The sequence below is a fragment of the Oncorhynchus keta genome, chromosome 29 (genome assembly GCF_023373465.1).
Source record: "Oncorhynchus keta strain PuntledgeMale-10-30-2019 chromosome 29, Oket_V2, whole genome shotgun sequence".
In the NCBI taxonomy this organism is placed as follows: domain Eukaryota; kingdom Metazoa; phylum Chordata; class Actinopteri; order Salmoniformes; family Salmonidae; genus Oncorhynchus; species Oncorhynchus keta.
In genome coordinates this window covers 43,158,666-43,180,612 of record NC_068449.1, presented here as the reverse complement: position 1 = coordinate 43,180,612, position 21,947 = coordinate 43,158,666, and the positions used below count along the sequence as shown (strand labels likewise).

The 21,947-nt window shown below is 42.6% G+C and overlaps 1 protein-coding gene across 1 annotated transcript in view; it reads right to left on the bottom strand.

Annotated features, from left to right (window-relative positions):
* LOC118362921 (RING finger protein 24-like) overlaps window positions 1-14,922 on the bottom strand; it is a 55,606-nt gene extending 40,684 nt beyond the window's left edge. The window contains exon 1 of the mRNA XM_035743651.2: window positions 14,402-14,922. The gene's annotated coding sequence lies outside the window, so the exon portion shown is untranslated. The remainder of the gene's footprint in view (window positions 1-14,401) is intronic.
* Window positions 14,923-21,947: the final 7,025 nt, after the last annotated feature.

The following is a 21,947-nucleotide window of genomic DNA, read 5'->3' as shown; positions in this document are numbered from 1 at the left end:
CACGAACAGCCAGACAGACGGACGGATAGACATATTAACTCTGAAATGGGCACAGACATGTAGGGAGTCCACGATCTACAGCCAGCTACTCTGTGGGGCTGGAACACACAAATGCCTACAAATAAAACGCACACTAAAGTCACTCCAGAGTTCATGGGAAATGTGAATAAAGGTCCACGTCGTGAGGTCGCGGGCCTTTATTCACATTTCCCTTGTTTGTACTGAATCAGGCCACTTTGAGGGGGAAAAAAATCCAATGTACACTTATCTTGCCTCACACAGTGCCAAAACAAAGCCAATTGAACTGACAGTCAGAGTGACAGGACAGGACTATTGACCATATAAATGACTAAATCTACCGCTCGCACACCACTGCCCTCAAAGGAAAGCGGTTACTGGCCCAACGCTCTAACCACTAGGCTACCTGACACGCCAAAGTATGGGGAGAATCTAGTGAGTATGGGGTTACTGAACCGATTTGTTTCAACAATATAGTCTAAACGAATGCCGAAACGATTCAAATGTATTTGGCTAAGCACCATAAAACCACAGAGGTGTTGCATAGGAAGTGAGACATGCCTTGTTTGCTCACACAAGCACTCTGGAGTGCGTCTCAGCCATTGCCCAGCAGCCACCAACCAATCCACAGGACCCTCACAAATCATCTAAAGAGGAAACAGATGGGCCAAAACATTTCTTAACCCAAACAATGCCTAGCCTAGCTAATGCCAACACATGCAGTAGCCAAAGCCCAGTTAATGCCAAATTGTTTTTCAATAAAACTAGCCTGCTTTATTGATCACAGTTTAGCTTAGTCAGACAACACTGAAGGATATGACCATTCCCAAAGGCTTGACCTGAGCAATAGTTCCAATATTCACACAGTGGTTTGCCTACACAAATACACATGCAAAGACGGTACATTTCTTATATCACAGACTGAACAGTGAAGTCCCAGTTAGACATGTTTTGGTTGCGGGGAAACAAGAACCTTAATAATACCACCACTGAGGGAAGGCAGTTTCTCTAGCTAAAGTAGTGTTTCTTAAACATGTCCTTGGGCGCTTTGACAGTTTCCCACATTTGATCGATTCCACCGCTTGCCCACCTGATCCAACTAGTGAAGGGCTTGATGATGATGGCTTGTTGACCAGCTGAATTAGGTGTGTTCGTACTGGAATAGATTGCATATGTGGATCGCCTGAGGCTCCCAGGACGAGGACTTGTATGAGAAACACTTGACTAGAGTCTGCCCAGTGATAAGGGATCTGATTACCCTGGCTGGGACTGGGTGACCTCAGGGTGAGGCCTCAGTAGTTTTCCCCTCGTTTTCTCCTTGCGTCTGTCACATGGATCTGCCCGCTGGTTCCTAGATTGCACCAGAGTAACTGCCCAAATGGTAGGATGTTAGGTACCGTGTGGGTAGTCTGGGGATTATTGTGCAAGTTAATGTCCTTATTTTTGGAGGGCAGTGGTGGAATACGTGGGGTTTACTGGCAAGCTGTACCATTTAAACTGTTGGTTATCTCCACATCACAGGTATTCAATTCATACAGCCATGAAGGAGCTATCTTTAGTGTGCATTCCTGTTTGCCTCTCCCCCCCCAGCAATAAATGTAATGGCTAAATTTGACACAAGTGTTGAAAAATCATTGCTTTCATACCTCAATCTGTCCAAATACTCCACAACCCGATATACCCTTTGAAAGGCTCTAACAAAATGACCCTCCTTTTCTCCCTTGCATAACCTGTGGCTTTCACAAATCACATTACAAGCCGGCATGGGGCCGTAATACCATATCCACTCTGAGCCGTGCTGTTCCGGCAAACTAAGGAACCCCAGAGCAGAGCACATTGCCTTACACTGGACCTAAAACTAGAGTTGCCTGGAAGTCCCTCCCACCAGATAGCAGCCAAGTAGATAGTCAGAAAGTGAAAGAAGAATCCTCTTTGCGTCATTCCAGTAATTTTCCATTGCATTGGACAGGGTCTAATACTAAGAGAGAGGAATGGTGCAAAGCGGAGCAAATCTGTGGTTTATCTAGACATAACATCCATTTTCCAACCACCCATGGTCAATAACCTGAATGTGACATTCAGACAAAACACATTGAGCTGGGGTTTTCCCACAGAATTACAGAATGTTTGATCAATACTAGTGTTGCTAGCGGACTAATCACATGTCTTGATGATGGCCAACTTAACCTTTGAACCTCCTCCCACAGATTCATTTTTGAGGAAGTGTTCTCCGTCGCAACACCGTTATCTGGTATTTAAGGGAAACTGACAGTCACTACTGCATGACGAGGAAGCACAAGATCACAAAATGTTTTCATTTGAATTTGTTACGGTATCCTATTGTAAAAGGTATTTGTGGTGGTTAGATTATGCTCAATGGAGGAAGAGATTCACCAAACATTGTAGGTTGATACATTATGAAGGAACATCAGAAATCAAAAAGTCACTACAGTAGTTCACTAACTTTCATAGACAGCAGTGTAACATGTTCACAATAAATCAGGCTTTCACCCTTTGTTGAGGATTAAATCTTCATTGAGAAATCAAGTTAAAAAAGCAGTTATACAAACTCCAGTTTTATGGTTTTGTTTCAGAACACATGCTTTTGTATGAGATTCCCCAACCCCCCTCTTTTGTATTCAAATAGCTGACTGTTTGCAGTGTTTCACAGAGGGCTTGTGGCAAGCCTCCTGCACCCGAAACAAAGGCAGCTATCTGATTCTGAAGTGGAAATTTCCACTGGCAGCTACAGCCAGCCATGATTTGCACATTTGAAACATAATATGCCAAAGGGCAACACCAAACCAGAGGCCTCGAGCAGAAGGCAGAGCTCCATACGAGGCAGCAGTCAGGCTTGGGGCTGTTAAAAACATTGCCCGTCATGACTCACCAATACCACACACATCAGTCAGCTATTGTTTAATTGAGGTTGTAGCCCAAATTCCCAACATGGGGGCAGTAGCATTATCAGGGCTTTAGAAGTAATTGGAATCATCACAGCTTAGGCTAAAAGTATATGTAATTGTTCCTAGTCATTGTGACAACAGTGGTGAGCTAATCTGCGAACCGACCCAGTCAAGTCAGCCCTAACGCAGAAGACTCACAAAGCTTACCTGGGGATACATCCTATACATCTGTCATTTAGGCCATTTCTAAAGTGGAAACCTTTCCACTTTGTTCTCTTTTAGCCAGCGGGACAATATGAGTGGTTGGTTTTGTACACAGAGGTGAAACGACACCGCAATAGAGATAAATAGGCATCCCAGCGATCCGGGGAGAAAACATAACAGTGCTGTTCCCTTAGGTGCGGAGATGTGTGTTGCGAAAAAACGAATGCTTGTTTTTCTGCACAGTTGATGCCAAGTTCTGCAATAAACTAGGTTAGACAGTAACTTTAACTTTAGTTCCGTAGATGTGGTGGCGGAGGGTAGAGAATGCTCTTCGATAGGAGCGAACAAGGTCAACCTCAGGGATGTTCCTGGCAATAATTTTTTGGGCCACTGTATTAAAAAATAAAATAAAAAATGTTTCAGTGTAAACTTAAATCACTAAACCTAGATAAAGTATGTAGAAACAATGATGGATCTGTCATAAATTGTGTACATGTTATATATAAAAATATATATTTTATACAGTATTATAATCTTTGAGAACTAACAAATCACCAAAATAAAAACTATACAGTCAGGGAGATTGAAAACAATTAATTTAGCAGTATTGATTTTGTTATTATGTTTGAGCAAAATAACACACCATTAGCCATGGCAAAGTGCATAGAATTGCAGGAGATTTGCTTTGAAATCGCAACATTTTCTGTCAATTCAATGGCAAAATGTGCAGATTGACTGAAAACGTGCTTTAAAACTGCAAAAAGTTCTCAGTTCCATGGAGAAAGTATTAGAATGACAGGAAATTGGCGGCGGGGAGAAGTCTCTACACCGCCACGATGGGGGCCTCTAAAATGTTCTCTAAAATTCAGCCATGTCGACTGTGCCCATTGCCATGCCCCAGTTCCAAGATGATTGACAAGAAAATTATCATCCAACCCATCGGGTATCTCACTGCACCCTAGACACAGATGTTTTATTTTTTAAAGTAGACCCAAATGTACATACTTCTGACTGCCAACTATAACTTTTGGACTCTATAATGACATGACTGTTGTTGTGCTGTAGAATTCGCGAATTGTCTAGTAATAGATTCTAAACATTAGTTTATACTGAATTAAGCATTTTCGTTTACTCATTTCGTTAGTTATGTTCCAACATTCCCTCCATCTTGTGCCAACATCAGTTCTTTAAATCTTGTTCCAATAATCTCTTAGAATTTTTTTGTTGTTGAAACTATCAGATGGATAGGCTCTCTGCAGTTTTGTGCATCTTCCCCATTATATGAATATCCTTTTCGGACTCAAATAGGATTCCCTCAAGATGGCACTAATACCCTAATTATTTCAAATCTACATTTGTTGATATGAAACTTTCAAATTGCATGCATTTGAAAATATCGACATTGGTCAGTCCAATATTGCTTTTTAATTCTGTCATGGAAATAACTTTATTTCCTATTACCAAGTCCAAGTTTCTATGCCTTTCAGTTTTCCAGATGGACCAACTTATCTGTGGATTCTGAAAAGCTATCCAAGGATTGTGTTTTTAATTGCACCGTATCCAAAGCCAGCATTCACAATAACATAAGCCTATGGTCTAAGATTATGCGACTGTTTCTATAGCCTATTTTTAACAGATGGCACTGAATCAATGGAACACAGACATTTTTGCCATTGCATCATTTGGTATCAGATGTCAGGATACGGAGGGCAGATGCCTCAATTGCCAGAATTAAACCAGGAAATACGCCAAGTAGGTCACATCAACAGACCAATGCATTCTTAGTGATAGCAAAGGTCAGTTGGTTTGGGGAAAACATTGCTAGATTGACTTTTAGTAGAAACTTTGCAACAGAACCGAAGCTGTTGAAACCATAGACCACTGTACTGTGTTCTTCAGGGGCCTTCTTCAGCATCTCAGATTAGGAGTGCTGATCTAGGATCAGGACCCTTTAGGGCAGGGAATTGCCAGGGACCTAAAGATACAATATTATCATGATACTTCGGTGCCGATACGATATGCGTTCCAATTCTCACAATTCTATATGTATTGCGATTCAATACTGTGATCTTATTACGACTCGATGTCCCAAACATATTGCTCACCATATGTCTGCTGCAGAGGGACAAGAGAGAGCCATGAGAAAACAAGTTTTGATCAGCGCTGAAAAAAATATATACTGATACGAAACTATCACTAGGACCCATGATCTAGGATCAGGTCCTATTCATTAGAATGGAAGGGAAAACTGATCCTAAATCAGCACTCCTACTCAGATGCTTTATGATTACGAGACCAGAAATGCATGGCAGACAGTCCAAATTCCCTGCGTGTGAGCCGGGCAGCAGGATTAATCTTCTAACCCCTGACCCAGGGCAACAGTGTTGCTCCTGCGGCTAATTAATCCACTTTACCCAGAGGGCTGATCTGGGGCTGTGCTGTGGGATCAGCCTCACCGACACCGACTCGGATTCAATGGCTTTAGAGCCAGATGGGCGAGAGAGACTGTGGCCCGTCTTAAGGTGGGACACTGGCTGCATGTCTTGAGGTGGGACACTGACCTGGATGCGTGCCCGACATTGATAGTGACTTTATTAGAAGCAGGTGAGACGCAAAAAATGGCATAGAACCCACCTTCATGACTGACATTGGCTTTCATATCCGTAGTTTTGTGAGACACCGATAATGACAAGGGATATAGAGCCATAAGACCCATATTTGTCTAACTTCAAAAACGAAAATAAGGTGTGTTTCACACCTTTCTGCATTTTTATTTCACACACTCTTCCCTCCTATGGCCAGCAGTCAAATACTTCTCTCCAACTCTCCCTCTTAAGCTTTGCTCATTCTTCTTCAGTGGGCTCAGACAGTAACACAAGCTGGTACAAACAAGGGGGGAACTGACACATGCAGCTGTCGCATGTAGCTCCCCCACCCTCTTCCTCCTCCCTCCTGCAATCAAGCACTACGCCTACATTTTCAGGGAGGAATTACTCTCTTCTTACACCTCTCTCTCTCTCATAAACATACTTAAAACAGCCCTACTTTTTGGTGGTGGCCCCTGGTTTCGCACCTTACCCCCAAACACATGGTTTACACGTCCTGTTTGGGCATCTGCCCACCTGCTTACACACACACACAATAATTGACTGACTATTGGGTGACTTGTTCAAAGCCAGAGGATCAAACTCTCCTATGTTTCTAAATGGGAGTTTAAAACGGTCACTCAGGCCGCACCCCAGCCACCTTTCGGCTATAATTGAACATTTTAGGCTAAACGTGGGCTACATTTCATCCCAATTAGCCCACTATGTTAGTTCTTAGACATAGGCTTTTCGTTTGAGGATATAATTGACCAAATCATGTGGGTCAGATTCAGGAAACGCAATACTAGGCTTATGTAGAGGTTCTGCAGATGGTCTACTTGCTTTTCGTTTCAATGAGATGATAGAAACAAGAGCCCTGCTGAAAACAGTCCGTGTCGCTAAATAAATCCTGTGGTCATGTGACGAGTGAGTGGGCAGACCAAGGCTTGACAACAACATGGCAATGCTTGGCAAAACCCCGAAAGACAAACAAATCCAACAACGACTCAATATCAATGCTTTTGTTGGCTGAACTTCTGAATATATAGTATAGCATTAACGTGATAGGACGAGTCAAGCGCCTACTATACAAATACAAAGAGCGAGACAAGAATGGATATAAACATGGCATCAATATCAACATCTCGACACCTAAGAATAGTTGCCCATGTGCACGCGCACACACTCTCCACCGAGCTCGTGGGATAAAGATGGCTAATTGAATACCCGTGGTGGACAGATGGGACTGAACATGACACATTATTCAAGGGCTAATGAAGCAAAGCACTGGGTCAGCAGCACTCTCAAAGGCACGACCACCTTGTCCTTGAGCATCGTCCAGATGTTGGCATACACAGCAAGCCACAAACTGGCACAAATGGCAACGAAAACGAGCCCTAACAAAGCTAAAATGGAAATGAATTACAATGTTCACATTTTCAAACCAGGATTAGGCTACAAGTCAACACTGAGGAAATGAATGTCTTGATGTAGGTCTTTTGACCTAGGCCCTAATTGTGTTTGTGCTCGTCCACTACGGGACCTCCTCGCTACAATTCCATCACAAAGAGAACATTCCAACATGTCAAATAAGTTAAGGCTAGTACTTCCTGAAATAAATTTGACATTTTAGTCATTTAGCACACGCTCTTATCCAGAGCGACTTTCAGGAGCACATAGGGTTAAGTGCCTGGCACAGGAGCACAGCAACACATTTTTTCACCTCGTCGGCTTTCGGTTACTGGCATAACGCTCTTAACCGCTCGGCTACCTGCCGCCCTGACAAGACAGACGAATGACAAGAGACCGACGACATTAGACAAAACTGTGTCTCAGAACAGAAATTGCATCTGAGGCACGTGGCATAATACTATTGCAAGTTCATTGGGCAATTCTACCCAGCACTAAGCCAAGCCAGGGGATGTGTGCGTGTGAGAAAGAGAGGGACCATTCATTCCATGGGGCTGATTTCATCGTCAGACTGCTATAAAAGGCCTATGAGATGACTGCCTCACATGTGGCAGCTTAACCGTTAAGCTTAGTTGGTGTGATGACAGCGTTTTCATGTGTACCATAGGATGCCAAATGGTAACACTTATTAAGCTGGTGCCCAACTTCCTTATTTACGACTGGAGAATGGGGTTACCCAACTGAAGTCAAGGATGTTGTGTCTATTGTTTCTCCACTCCGTTGAATTGGTTAAAGTCAAGATTAGGGATGGGCATGAGTAATCACGTACTAGAATTAACGTCAAAGCTACATTTTTAACCAGAGATATAGATATATATACATACACTACCGTTCAAAAGTTTGGGGTCACTTAGAAAGGTCCATGTTTTTGTCCATTTAAAATAACATCAAATTGAGCAAAGATATAGTGTAGACATTGTTAATGTTGTAAATGACTATCGTAGCTGGAAACGGAATGTCGACATAGGCCCATTATCAGCAACCATCACACCGGTGTTCCAATCCAACGTTGTGTTAGCTAATCAAGTTTATAATTTTAAAAGGCTACTTGATCATTAGAAAACCATTTTGCAATTATGTTAGCACAGCTGAAAACTGTTGTTCTGATTTAAAGAAGCAATTAAACAGGCCTTCTTTAGACTAGTTGAGTATCTGGAGGATCAACATTTGTGGGTTCGATTACAGGCTCAAAATGTCTAAAAACAAAGACCTTTCTTCTGAAACTCATCAGTCCATTCTTGTTCTGAGAAATTAAGGCTATTCCATGGGAGAAATTACCAAGAAACTGAAGATCTCATACAACGCTGTGTACTACTCCCTTCACGGAACAGGGCAAACTGGCCCTAACCAGAATAGAAAGGAGTGAGAGGCCCCAGTGCACAACTGAGCAAGAAGACAAGCACATTAGTGTCTAGTTTGAGAAACAGACGCCTCACAATTCCTCAACTGGCAGGTTCATTAAATAGTACCCACAAAACCAGTCTCAACGTCAACAGTGAAGAGGTGACTCCGGGATGATGGCCTTCTAGGCAGAGTTGCAAAGAAAAAGACATATCTCAGACTGGCCAATAAAAAGAAAAGATTAAGATGGGCAAAAGAACACAGACACTGGACAGATAACAGCCCTCTTTACACCTATGTAGATATTCCATTTAAAAAATCTGCCATTTCCAGCTACAATAGTCATTTACAACATTAAAAATGTCTACACTGTATTTCTGATCAATTTGATGGCATTTTAAATGGACAAAAAAAATAGATTTTCTTTCAAAAACAAGGACATTTCTAAACGACCTTAAACTTTTGAACGGTAGCGTATATTATAAAACTATTAGGTGGAATGTGCTTTATGGCTGCCCGGAGTCAACGTTAATTTGCTTTGACTCTCGGGTTCTATTTGTACATGTGCATTTGCGGTGCACAACAAAAAAGAAACCAAGCCAAGCATCACACAGTTCTCCCTAAATTACCTTTCTCCCTTGTGTCTCATTCACTCAATTGAATACCGACCACTTCCTACACACATGCATGCTGAGTCCACACACAAGTTCCTGTTAGATATGTTTTTATCGGCATTTCTGTAAGCCTAACTGATGGGATACACAAGCTACATTCCTTGCCAAATGACAACAGTTTTATCACAAATTCAAAATGGACTGGTAGGAAAAGCGTGTTTTCATCAGAATCCTTAAGGCGGTAACTCTTCGATGTGGAATTGTTCATCCATTTTGACAATGCCAAAGAACAGCCAGAATAAACACAATTGAACATCTGTCTATATATCGAAAAGCAGAAAGATTTTGGTTTGTAAACCTGCAATGTTTTTTTTCTTTCTTCCAAATCGCCAAATTAAGCCCCGTTTCAAATGATCACTCTGAGAATAACTATTCCAGACAGGAAATAGACATCACTTCACACTGGAAAATGTTCTATTGTATTCGGTTGTATTACATCATGGTTTGGGTGTGTCTTGACTGTGATAAGGGCCCATGAAATAAGAGCATCTCTTCTGCTAAAATTAACAAAACAAGGCTATGCCATTTCACAGCAATAGGCTTCTATGCAAGCGCTACTGCTGAGGTTAATGCCTTTTTGAAAATTGTGTTCCACGGTATAATATAACCAGCTTTTTTTTAATTGGCTGAATATTGGCCAGTTTATTAGGTACACAACCCCGTTCACAAAAATGGATCACTCCTACAGACCGTGAGTCACACGGCTGTGGCTTGCTATATAAAGCAGGCAGACAGACATCCAGTTACTGACATTAGAATGGGCAAAACGAGTGACCCAAGTGACTTTGAGCGTGGTTTGACATCAGGGCCAGGTGCACCGGATCCAGTATCTCAGAAACGGCCACCCTCCTGGGATTTTCACGGATGAGTCTAGGATTTACAGAGAATGCAGTGACAAACAAAAAACAGCCAATCGGCGGTAGTCATGTGGGAAAAAAAACAGGTTGTTGATGAGAGATGTCAAAGGAGAACGTCAAGAATTGGGTAAGCTAACAGGCGGGACAAAAACAGGCAAATAAGGGCACAGTGTACAAGTGGAGAGCAGAGCGGCACCTCAGGAATGCACAACTCAATCCTTGTCACGGATGGGCTATTGCAGGAGACCTCCACATCGGGTTCCACTCATATCAGCTAAAAACAACAAGCGGTTCCAGTGGGCACGCAATCACTGGTCAATTGAGGAGTGGAAAGACATTGCTTGGAACATGACTGTGAGTTCAGTTTACTTGAGTGGCCTGCGGAGTCCCCAGACCTCAACCCAATAAAGCATCATTGGGATGAGATGGAGCGGGCTGTTGGCAGCATGAATGTACCGCCGTCTAATCCGCAGCAACTGTGTGATGCCATCGCGTCAGCATGGACCAACATCCCTGTGGAATGTTTCAGACACCTTGTAGAATGGCCCAAAGAATTCAGGCTGTTCTGAAGTAGGGTTGAGCGATATGGCCAAAATATCATATCATGGTATTTTTCAAATTTTTGACGGTATTTTAGTTTTTGATTAATAAAAGTTCTAAATGTACTTAATGAGTAGTGCGTGACAACACATATATTCTAAATGATTTCAATGGGTCTTTCGCCATTCGGATTGTTTTATGCTGTTCAATTCAACTTCAGCCTAAAATAATTTCCTGCATTTCCATCAATTTCTGCATTTCCTGCACTCATTTGAGATCATTTCCACACTGCCAGAATATGAGCAAAAATACTAGGCCTTATTTTTAACCAAATGTTGCAATTGCGATTTAGATCAAAACACTTGGGTGAACTTTTGGAATCATGATAATATAAAGTTTATTAGAATTCTAGATGAATAATAGTGAGCACTTTGAATACAGTGTTGACTGTACATTACAACGAATGAAAATGCCATGGACGACTTGTGACAGGGTAGGAACCAAAGTGATGCTCAGTGTTTCCTAGGGGACCCTATAATCATCTTGGCCGGGTCGCAGTTGTAAATGAGAACTTGTTCTCAACTGGCCTACCTGGTTAAATAAAAGGTGTAATAAATAAATAAATAAATAATCAATAGCCTAACTTAAATGTGCCTGGCTTTATAAATCATCCATATACATCTACAGAAAATAGAAAGATCTTGCTTCTGTTGCCTGTTTGAGCGTGTTTAATAGCCTACTTATTCCGTGAGCGCCAAGGCTCATGCAATGGAAAATTTCACTGTTTTTAATATTTGCTATGCTGTAGTAAATGCTTTACAAAAAACAGACTGGTAGGCTATTAAATTATGGTCAAATGCAGTGTTGTTAAGCCTAACCAGGGGTGAAAGGAGATTTAATTTCTTACCGGCAAGAGCATTTTTGCAGTATTTTTTTATAATACTACAAAAATTACAGAGTGGTCTCCTCTGCTGACACTGACAAACAGATCAATAAAAACGATGTCTGATCCATATAAAATCGGCCTACGAAAAGGGGAAACAAATACAATATGACGTCCAGCTAACCTGGAGGAAACCGTTGTCCAAAAGTGGCACTGACCCAATGACAAAGATAGTGAATATGCACACTTACCGGGGATATGGCCGATGTTCTCCGTTGGTGCCAACAAGATAGGCTGCTGTTCGCTCAATTAACTAATTGTCATCTCTTTACAGCAATAGCCATTTGCGTTCCAAACATTTTTTTCCCGACGATTGTATGTTTACGCATTGCAATGTGCCTGGCTGTTTCTCTCTGCTTTTCACTGACAGTTGCAACTTAACAATCACCTATTTGGTATCGGCAGAGCGCGCTGCACAAATTGCGGGGCCCTCCCATACTGTTGGCTATGCGGTTTAAAACAATCCACAGGTTGTTTTTAAGAGGCTAATGATCCTCTGTGGCCAAATCATGCTTTCTGGTGTGGTAGCCTATGTTGAATGATTTTTATTTACTTCTGTATAGACAGGAGTAAGGTAACTAGACTATACATGTATGCATTTTGGCTATTTAATTAAATGTACTTTGGGGAAAACGTAGCTTTCCCTAGCCTTATGGACACGCCACCTATGCCTTTTAACGTGGCATGAACACAGCCAGCCATGATGTTTTCATCCGGATTGTCAAACAATCAATCATTCGTTCACTCACAAAATCATTTCAGCATCCAAACCGTGCACTGTGCACCTGCTATTTAATGAATGGAAACAGACCGTCACAAAACACCTACGTGTAATGAAATTCTGCGATTGTCAATAGGCCTACACTTGTAGCCTGAATTGATGCATCGTCCATCCACTGTTGTCCATGCGCGCCTCGGTTAGCGTATACTCCCCAGTTTCAGATCAATTCGCGCATTCTTCATGCGGCTGACATGCAGTCATGTTAAATAATGGTGTAATAGCCTATAGTTTTTGTTGTATTCATTTTGATAGGCTCATATTTTACCGGTATGGCACACCCCCACTATTTATTTAAACAGCATTACTTTCACCTCTGCTCCCAACAGCAGAATTTCGTAATTTGGGATTAGCGAGCGCAGCATGAAGCCTGTCATCTACTGTTCCGCTCCAGTGACTGACAGGTTTGATAAACGAGGTATGCAATTGGGTGGCGTCACCTTCCTATGGCTTTAGAGTCCTTGGTCATGTTCAATAGGCACCAAACGGAACGAAACAGAATGAATCAGGAGTTTTCCAATGAGAAACATTAGATTTTCATTCCAAAACGTTTTCAAACCTTTTTCCGTTCTGTGCCCTAACGAACACGACCCCTTTGATTTCATTTTTGAAGTGGAGAGGTCCTTGAGAGAAATTATGCAGTTGACCCTCCACTCTGACTCTCCGAGGGTGGGTGTTCTCTCTATTGTTCATTCATCCCTCAGCAGCCAAGATGTCTGTTAGACTTTTCTACATCTTTGGACATTGCACACAATAAAAAGTATCTGATTACTTCTTAATAGCCTTTCCCATGAGGGGAGGAGGGGGGGCACTGTGAAACTCTTGGTACACTTGGTTTACAGTGAAACTGTAAAAAAATAACTACATTTTCACAAGGGACTGAATCTGAGGCACAGAGAATACAGAGTTAAGCCTTTAGCTATTCAACAATCTGTGTGCACATGGCATGACACATGCAGAGCATCTTGAGTCAGAAGCCAGTGAGGTCTATAGCAGGTTTATAGCCAGAACAGTTTTATGTGGACCCCAGGAAGAGTAGATGCTGCAAGTGAAGTCGCTACAGGCGATCCTCAAACTCCCGAGTGGCACAGCGCTCTAAGTTACTGTATCTCAGTGCAAGAGGTGTCACTACAGTCCCTGGTTCGATTCCAGGCTGTATCACACCCGGCCGTGATTGGGAGTGCGCACAATTGGGCCAGCATCGTCCGGGTTTGGCCGGACTTCCCTAGTTAAATAAAAGTCACATAAAAAATGAAATTAAAATAAACAGCAGTCTGTGCCGGGCAGGTAAGGGTTAAGACTTATAAACCCTTTCTTCCCATCCACTGATGACACTAACCCTGTAATAATCTGCAATTCTGTTTAACAACATAGTTTACGTCAACAGGGAGGAAAATTATTTCGCTATTGGTTAGGGTGCTGTATTTTGTTTATATAACGTTAGCACTTTACTAAGCACATGCATGATCGAGAAAAAAACAGCCAACAGCACTTGGAATAGGCGCAGGTCTAGAACATTCTATTGCGCGTGCAAAATTAGTAACTTCACTTTCAGGTTTGCTGAACCAAGAGCCAATGCGTTTTAAATGTGAAACTGCATAGAAAATGCACAATTCGCAAATCAGTCTGTCTGATGTACAAAATAATTGAATAAGCAGTTTATCACGAGCGACTGATATCCACAGCACGAGCTAGTACTCGTTAGGCCTACACCTGCTTATCAACAACGTTGATTGTATCGACTTATACAATGTTGACTTGAGTTCCACATTCCACTGTTATTATGAAAATATGATCACATTTTTGCCAACGAGACGTACGCCAACGCACAGCTGATAATAATGGGCCTAAATGTATTTTGCTCGTCCATCGTCAATGGAGGGGGGGCGTATTTTCAAAAATCGATGAAATGGTCAATGTTTAATAATCCCTATCATATATATATATATCACACATCAGATAGACAAATAAACTAGCTCGATTTTTACAACGATACCCCAACTGCAAACACGCATATTAACATACAAACCTGTATGTACAGTCACGTTTGACACTGCAAAGCAACCCAAATAATAGGACACTTACCAATCAATACCGTCCTCAATATCTGCTCGTCTCTTCTTCACCAATACCAATGAGAGAACTAGCAGGCCAATGAAACAAACAAAAAAAAAAACTGCAATTCAGATAACTAGCGACAGTAACGTTAGACAGCTGTCTTATCTACACCGGACAGGCTACATACAGCCCGTGCAAAGCGTCTTCATTCAACTCGCGGTGTTGGTGGTTGACTCCGGTTTGCTCGAAATTGGCTTGCTGGCTAGCGATGTGGCAATATTTATCAACACTGTAACAGACAACAAAAAAACTGCGAATCGGACATCACGATAAATTTAAACCGATTTTTTTAAAGGCGACAACTGCTCCTCAGACGACTGACTATATGTGTTGATTCCAGGTGTCCAATATTCCTGTGGTCAATTTTGAACGGTTCTTCAAGCACGTAGTGCTCGTAGTCCCTCCTCCTAGTCCGTTTCAACGGAGACAAGAGTCGTGTATAGTGTGTACGTGGGATTGCTGTGCTCTGGTTGGAAGGATGAATTGATGCATTGCTCACGGAGTGTGCTGTGTTTTTCCTGGCTGCCATCAGATGGGAGAACCCCCGCCCTTAAAAAAAAAAAAATGTTAACCTTTATTTTACTAAGCAGGTCAGTTAACAACACATTTTTATTTACAATGACGTCCTACCAAAAGGCTAAAGGCCTCGTGAGGGGACGGGGCCTGGGATTAAAAATAAATACAATATGAATAAAGGACAAAACACAATAAGAGAGACAACGCTACACAACGAGAGACATAAGACAACAACATAGCAAGGCAGCAACACAAAACATGGTACAAACATTATTGGGCACAAAACAAAGGGCAAAGGAGGTAGAGACAACAATACATCACACAAAGCAGTCAACTGTCAGTAAGAGTGTCCATGATTGAGTCATTGAATGAAGAGATTGAGTAAACTGTCTAGTTTGAGTGTTTGTTGTAGCTCATTCCAGTCACTTGCTACAGCAAACTGAAGAGGAGCGACCCAGGGATGTGCGTGCTTCGGGGACCTTTAACAGCATGTGACTGGCAGAACTGGTGTTGTATGTGGAGGATGAGGGCTGCAGTAGCTATCTCAGATAGGGGGGGAGTGAGGCCTAAGACTGTGTTTTAAATAATTAACCACTGGGTCTTGCTACTGGTATACAGAGATGACCAGTTTACAGATGAGTATATAGTCTGCCTGGCTGGCGTGGGCAGATAATAAGGGTATTACAACAGGTATTACAGTGAAATGCTTACTTACAAGCCCTTAACTAACAATTCAGTTTTAGGAAAATACCTCCCAAAAAGTAAGAGATAAGAATAACAAATAATTAAAGAGCAGTAGTAAATAACAATAGTGGGGCTATATACAGGGGATACCGGTATGCAACTAATCAAATAGTCTGGGTAGCCATTTGATTAGCTGTTCAGGAATCTTATAGCTTGGGGGAAGAAGCTGTTTAGAAGCTTCTTGGACCTAGATTTGGCACTCTTGCCAGACGGTAACAGAGAGAACAGTCAATGACTAGGGGGGCTGGAGTCTTTGACCATTTTTATGGCCTTCCTCTGACACCGCCTGGTATAGAGGTCCTGGATGGCAGGAAGCTTGGCCCCGGTGATGTGCTGGGCCGTATGCACTACACTCTGTAGTGCCTTGCGGTCGGAGGCCGAGCAGTTACCATACCAGGCAGTGATGCAACCCGTCAGGATGCTCTCGATGGTGCAGCTGTAAAAGCCTTTTGAGGATCTGAGGACCCATGCCAAATCTTTTCAGTCTCCCGAGGGGGAATAGATTTAGTCATGCCCTCTTCACGACTGTCTTGGAGTGCTTGGACCATGTTAGTCTGTTGGTGATGTGGACGCCAAGGAACTTGAAGTACTCAACCTGCTCCACTACGACCCCATCGATGAGAATGGGGGTGTGCTCGGTCCTCCCTTTTCTCTAGTCCACAGTCATCTCCTTTGTCTTGATCATGTTGAGGGAGAGGTTGTTGTCCTTGCACCACACGGTCAGGTCTCTGACCTCCTCCCTATAGGCTGTCTCGTTGTCGTGCCAGGCCGCGCAGTCATGAGTGAACAGGGAGTACAGGAGTGGACTGAGCACGCACCCCTGAGGGGCCCATGTGTTGAGGATTAGCGTGGCAGATGTGTTGTTACCTACCCTTACCACCTGGGTGCTGGTCCGTCAGAAAGTCCAGGATCCAGTTACAGAGGGAGATGTTTAGTCCCAGGATCCTTAGCTTAGTGATGAGCTTTGAGGACACTATGGTGTTGAACTCTGAGCTGTAGTCAATGAATAGCATTCTCACATAGGTGTTCCTTTTGTCCAGGGGGGAAAGGGAAGTGTGGAGTGTGATAGAGATTGCATCATCTGTGGATCTGTTGGTGCAGTATGCAAATTGGAGTGTGTCTAGGGTTTCTGGGATAATGGTGTTGACGTGAGCTATGACAAGCCTTTCAAAGCACTTCATGGCTACATACATGAGTGCTACAGGTCAGTAGTAATTTAGGCAGGCTACCTTAGTGTTCTTGGGCACAGGGACTATGGTGGTCTGCTTGAAACATGTTGGTATTACAGACTCAGACAGGGAGAAGTTGAAAATGTTGGTGAAGACACTTGCCAGCGGTATTGGTATTGGTCTCTTACACATATTTTGCAGATGTTATCGCAGGTGCAGTGAAATCTTTCTTTTGTTTCTAGCTCCAACAGTGCAGTAAAACCTAACAATAGAAAACAATACACACCAACTCAAAACAATGTAATAATGAAATTAAGAAATACCAGAATGAGCAATGTTAGAGTCCACACATATATATATATATATATATATATATATATATATATATATATATATATATATATATATATATATATATATGCAGTGCATTCGGAAAGTATTCAGACCCCTTGACTTTTCCCACATTTTGTTACATTACAGCCTTATTCTAAAATGGATTAAATTATATTTTGTCCTCATCCTTTTCTACACACTATCCCAAAATGACAAAGCGAAAACAAGTTGAGATTTTTGAAAATGTATTAAAAATAAAAAAACAGAAATACCTTATTTACATAAGAATTCAGACCCTTTGCTATGAGTCTCAAAATTGAGCTCAGGTGCATCCTGTTTCCATTGATCATCATTGAGATGTTTCTACAACTTGAATGGAATCCACCTGTGGAAAATTCAATGAATAGGACATTATTTGGAAAGGCACACACCTGTCTGTATAAGGTCCCACTGTTGACAGTGCATGTCAGAGCAAAAACGAAGCCATGAGGTCGAAGGAATTGTCCATTGAGCTCCGAGACAGGATTGTGTCGAGAAACAGATCTGGGAAAAATGTCTGCAGCATTGAAGGTTCCCAAGAACAAAGTGGTTTCCATCAATCTTAAAGGGAAGAAGATTGAAACCACCAAGAGTCTTCCTAGAGCTGGTCGCCTGGCCAAATTGAGCATTCAGGGGAGAAGAGCCTTGGTCATGGAGGTGACCAAAAACCCGATTGTCACTCTGACAGAGCTCCAGAGTTCCTCTGTTGAGATGGGAGAACCTTACAGAAGGACAACCATCTCTACAGCACTCCACCAATCAGGCCTTTATGGTAGAGTGGCCAAACGGAAGCCACTCCTCTGTAAAAGGCACATGACAACCCGCTTGGAGTTTGCCGAAAGCCATCGAAAGGACTCTCAGACCATGAGAAACAAGATTCTCTTGTGTGATGAAACCAAGATTGAACTCTTTGGCCTGAATGCCGAGCGTCACATCTTGAGTAAACCTTGCACCACCCCTACGGTGAAGCATGGTGGTGGCAGAATCATGCTGTGGGGATGTTTTTCAGTGGCAGGGACTGGTCAGGATCGAGGGAAAGATGAAAGGAGCAAAGTACAGATAGATCCTTGATGGAAACCTGCTCCATTTTGCCCTTCCAAAAGTGTTGGAAAAAAATGGTCAATAATCAACTGACTGGCTTTCTTGATGTCTATAGTATTCTCTCCGGTATGCAATCTGATTTCCGCTCAGGTTATGGATGTGTCACCGCAACCTTAAAGGTCCTCAGTGATGCCACCATTGCCCTTGATTCTAAGAAATGTTGTGCTGCAGTTTTTATTGAATTGGCCAAAGCTTTTGATACGGTAAACCATTCCGTTCTTGTGGGATGGCTAAGGAGTATTTGTGTCTTTGAGGGATCTTTGGCCTGGTTTGCTAACTACCTCTCTCAAAGAGTGCAGTGTATAAAGTCAGAACATCTGCTGTCTCAGCCACTGCCTGTTACCAAGGTAGTACCACAAGGTTCGATCCTAGGCCCCACGCTCTTCTCAATTTACATTAACAACATAGCTCAGGCGGTAAGAAGCTCTCTCATCTATTTATATGCAGACGTTACAGTCTTATAATCAGCTGGCCCCTCCCCGGATTTTGTGTTAAACGCTCTACAACAAAGCTTTCTTAGTGTTCAAGAAGCTTTCCCTGCACTTAGCCCTTAACCATGTTCTGAACACCTCCAAAACAAAGGTTATGTGGTTTGGCAAGAATAATATCCCTCTCCCCACAGGTGTGATTACTACCTCTGAGGGTTTAGCGTTTGAAGTTGTTACCTCGTACGAGTACTTGGGTGTATGGCTAGATGGTACACTGTCCTTCTCTCAGCACACATCAAAGCTGCAGGCTAAGGTTAAATCGAGACTTGTTTTTTACATTTATTTATGTTAACCAGGCAAGTCAGTTAAGAACAAATTCTTATTTACAATGACAGTCTAGGAACAGTGGGTTAACTGCCTTGTTCAGGGGCAAAACAACATAATTTTACCTTGTTAGCTTGGGGATTCGACCTAGCAACCTTTCGGTTACTGGCCCAACTTTCTAACCACTAGACTACCTTCTGCATGTTTCCTTGTTTTCGTAATCGCTCCTCTTTCACCCCAGCTGCCAAACTAACCCGGATTCAGATGACCATCTTACCCATGCTAGATTACGGAGAAGTAATTTATACATCGGTAGGTAAGGGTGCTCTTGAGCCGGCTGGATGTTCTTTACCATTCAGCCATCAGATTTGCCACCAATGCTCCTTATAGGTCACATGTTGTTGATGTTATAGGACCTATGTTGTTGATGTAAATTGAGAAGAGCATGGGGCCTAGGATCGAGCCTTTGGGAACACCCTTGGTGACAGGCAGTGGCTGAGACAGCAGCCACTGCCTGTCTATACTCCTCTGTAAACTGGTCATCTCTGTATACCTGTCACAAGACCCACTGGATGATGCTTATTTATAAAACACTCTTAGGCCTCACACCCCCCTATCTAAGATACCTGCGGCTGGTTGGTGGACAGAGCAATTGCTGTACCAGACGGTGATACAGCCCGACAGGATGCTCTCAATTGTGAATCTGTGGAATTTCTTGTCTTATTTTTGTTTACCATCTCATCTTATCTCATCTCACCTCATCGTTAAAGGGATGATGTCATTGAATTTCCCACTAGCTTCCGTAGTGAGGAATCTTCCCAGACTATAATAGGGGGATTTGAATGAGTTATCAACGGATTCAGGAAGCAGTCATCACCACCCTATCATAAGCCTGTTTCCCTAGTTTCCCTTATCCTGTGACAGGCGTCAAGGAGCGCGCCCGTTCCAGGCGAATACCACGGCCTGTGCATGCCAACGAGGCGCCCGTGACAGGGACACATTGTGAGACGGAGCACGGCAGGCACGGAGTGGGCGTTCGATGCGACCGTCCTGAATGGACAGCGGGGGTTGGTCAGGAGGGAAGGATGGCAGTGTCCACAAAGGCCCATTGAGTGTGGCACACTGGGTGCTAGACTGGCACCGGCCCCCCTGATATAACCGGGCATGAGTGGGGTGGGCGAGGAGGAAGCCTGCTACCTGGTACAGGCTGAATAGAAGGATTCTTCCAGCTAGAATAGGAGAGCATTTTGCACTTCATCATTCCAGGCTAATGTTAGCTATTATGTCCCGTTTTGTACGCAGAAGTGTACTGTTGACGTCTACTCAGTGTTTTTCCCATATGGCCTTTATGTGAGAAGATTGCTCATGCACGGCCCGAACATGATAAAATGTTAGTAAAACAATAGAACAGATTATATTGGTGTTTTACTCCCCAAAGTGTGCATCTTGTGCAGAGAGGTGAAAAAGACATTTGGCAAATTTCGAGGCATGACACACGCACACGCGCACACACAGAGGAGGGACACGTACACACACACATAGCCAAAGAATAGGTTTGTTCTAGATAAACATGCATATCTGGTAAGGGTGATGTTCACGTAATACTCATCCCTTGGACTACTTGGCCATGAAGTACATTTAGTAAACAAACCCTTTTTTTCCCCAACCCTTTGGACACAAAGACGAGTATAGGATGAGTCATACTACATTATCTGGGTATGAGTCAACAGAACATGACCTTTTAAAAATGAGATTTCCACTGTACAGTCACTTTAAGAAAGAATGTGTGACAACACTCACTGGGGTGATGGAAATGTACTGGCAATGTATACTAGATTCAAAGTGAGTAAGGCATTCTATACATGCCTGTTTAGAGTAAGAAGTGATCTGCATAGGGCTGGAAAAAATAACTAAACATGCCCTCCAGAGAGTCAAAAGGTCACAGAAGAACCAACTTCTGCTATGGAGCTGATTACTGACAAGGTTTCATAGCATTTTATTTAGAAATCACCAGTGTATGCCCCGAAGCTATAAAATGTATTTCTTTTTTTAATTTCCTTTTTTTTTCTTAAGGCCAGAGGCGACTCAAATATCAATCATTCTATGTGTTTTTCTCTCTCATTTTACTTCCTTTGCTGTAACCTTGGTGCTCTTTTGGAATGTGTGCTCAATCGTTGCCTTCTCGAGGAGCATTTAGGAGTCTCGTTTAGGGAACTTACCGCCAACTTTTACAATGCATTCCATCAAATACGTGTGGATATTTAGTGTTGAGTTGTGTTTCGACTGTCTGTCCCTTGTCTCAAGAAAAATAATTGACTCGTGAGTGGTTTCCACCATATATGAATCTCTACTGCCCTCTACTGTTGAAAACCATACATCACAGGTCAGGTTGTGATGCAATTGGAATTGTGTCATAAGTTATAGTATACTCAGCATCTTCTAAAATAATTGGGAAAAACAAATCCACAACAACACACTCACAACAGAAAGATGATATAGCAAAGCACGGATTAGGATAAATAGTATTCACAGCTATAGTATTATACAGCGAGCTCATTTATGTATGCACGATTCAAATATGAATGCATCTCTCGTTCTCCTTCCTCTAAATTGTAAAAGATGAAAGGGATGTGTTTTCTAAGAGACAGTAGTCAGCCTGTCGGCCTGTCATGTGCATACCAACTCCTCATTGTCCTTCGCTCTGAAAGGGACAGTGGCGCAGTGTTATGTAATTTGTGCCTCCCCTTATTTATTTCTGCAACAGCACACTCACTCATCATCGCAAATTGTAAGCAAGCTAATTACAGTGCCTCCTATTGACATCATTGACATCAGGAACAGATGGTGGGCTATTAGCTG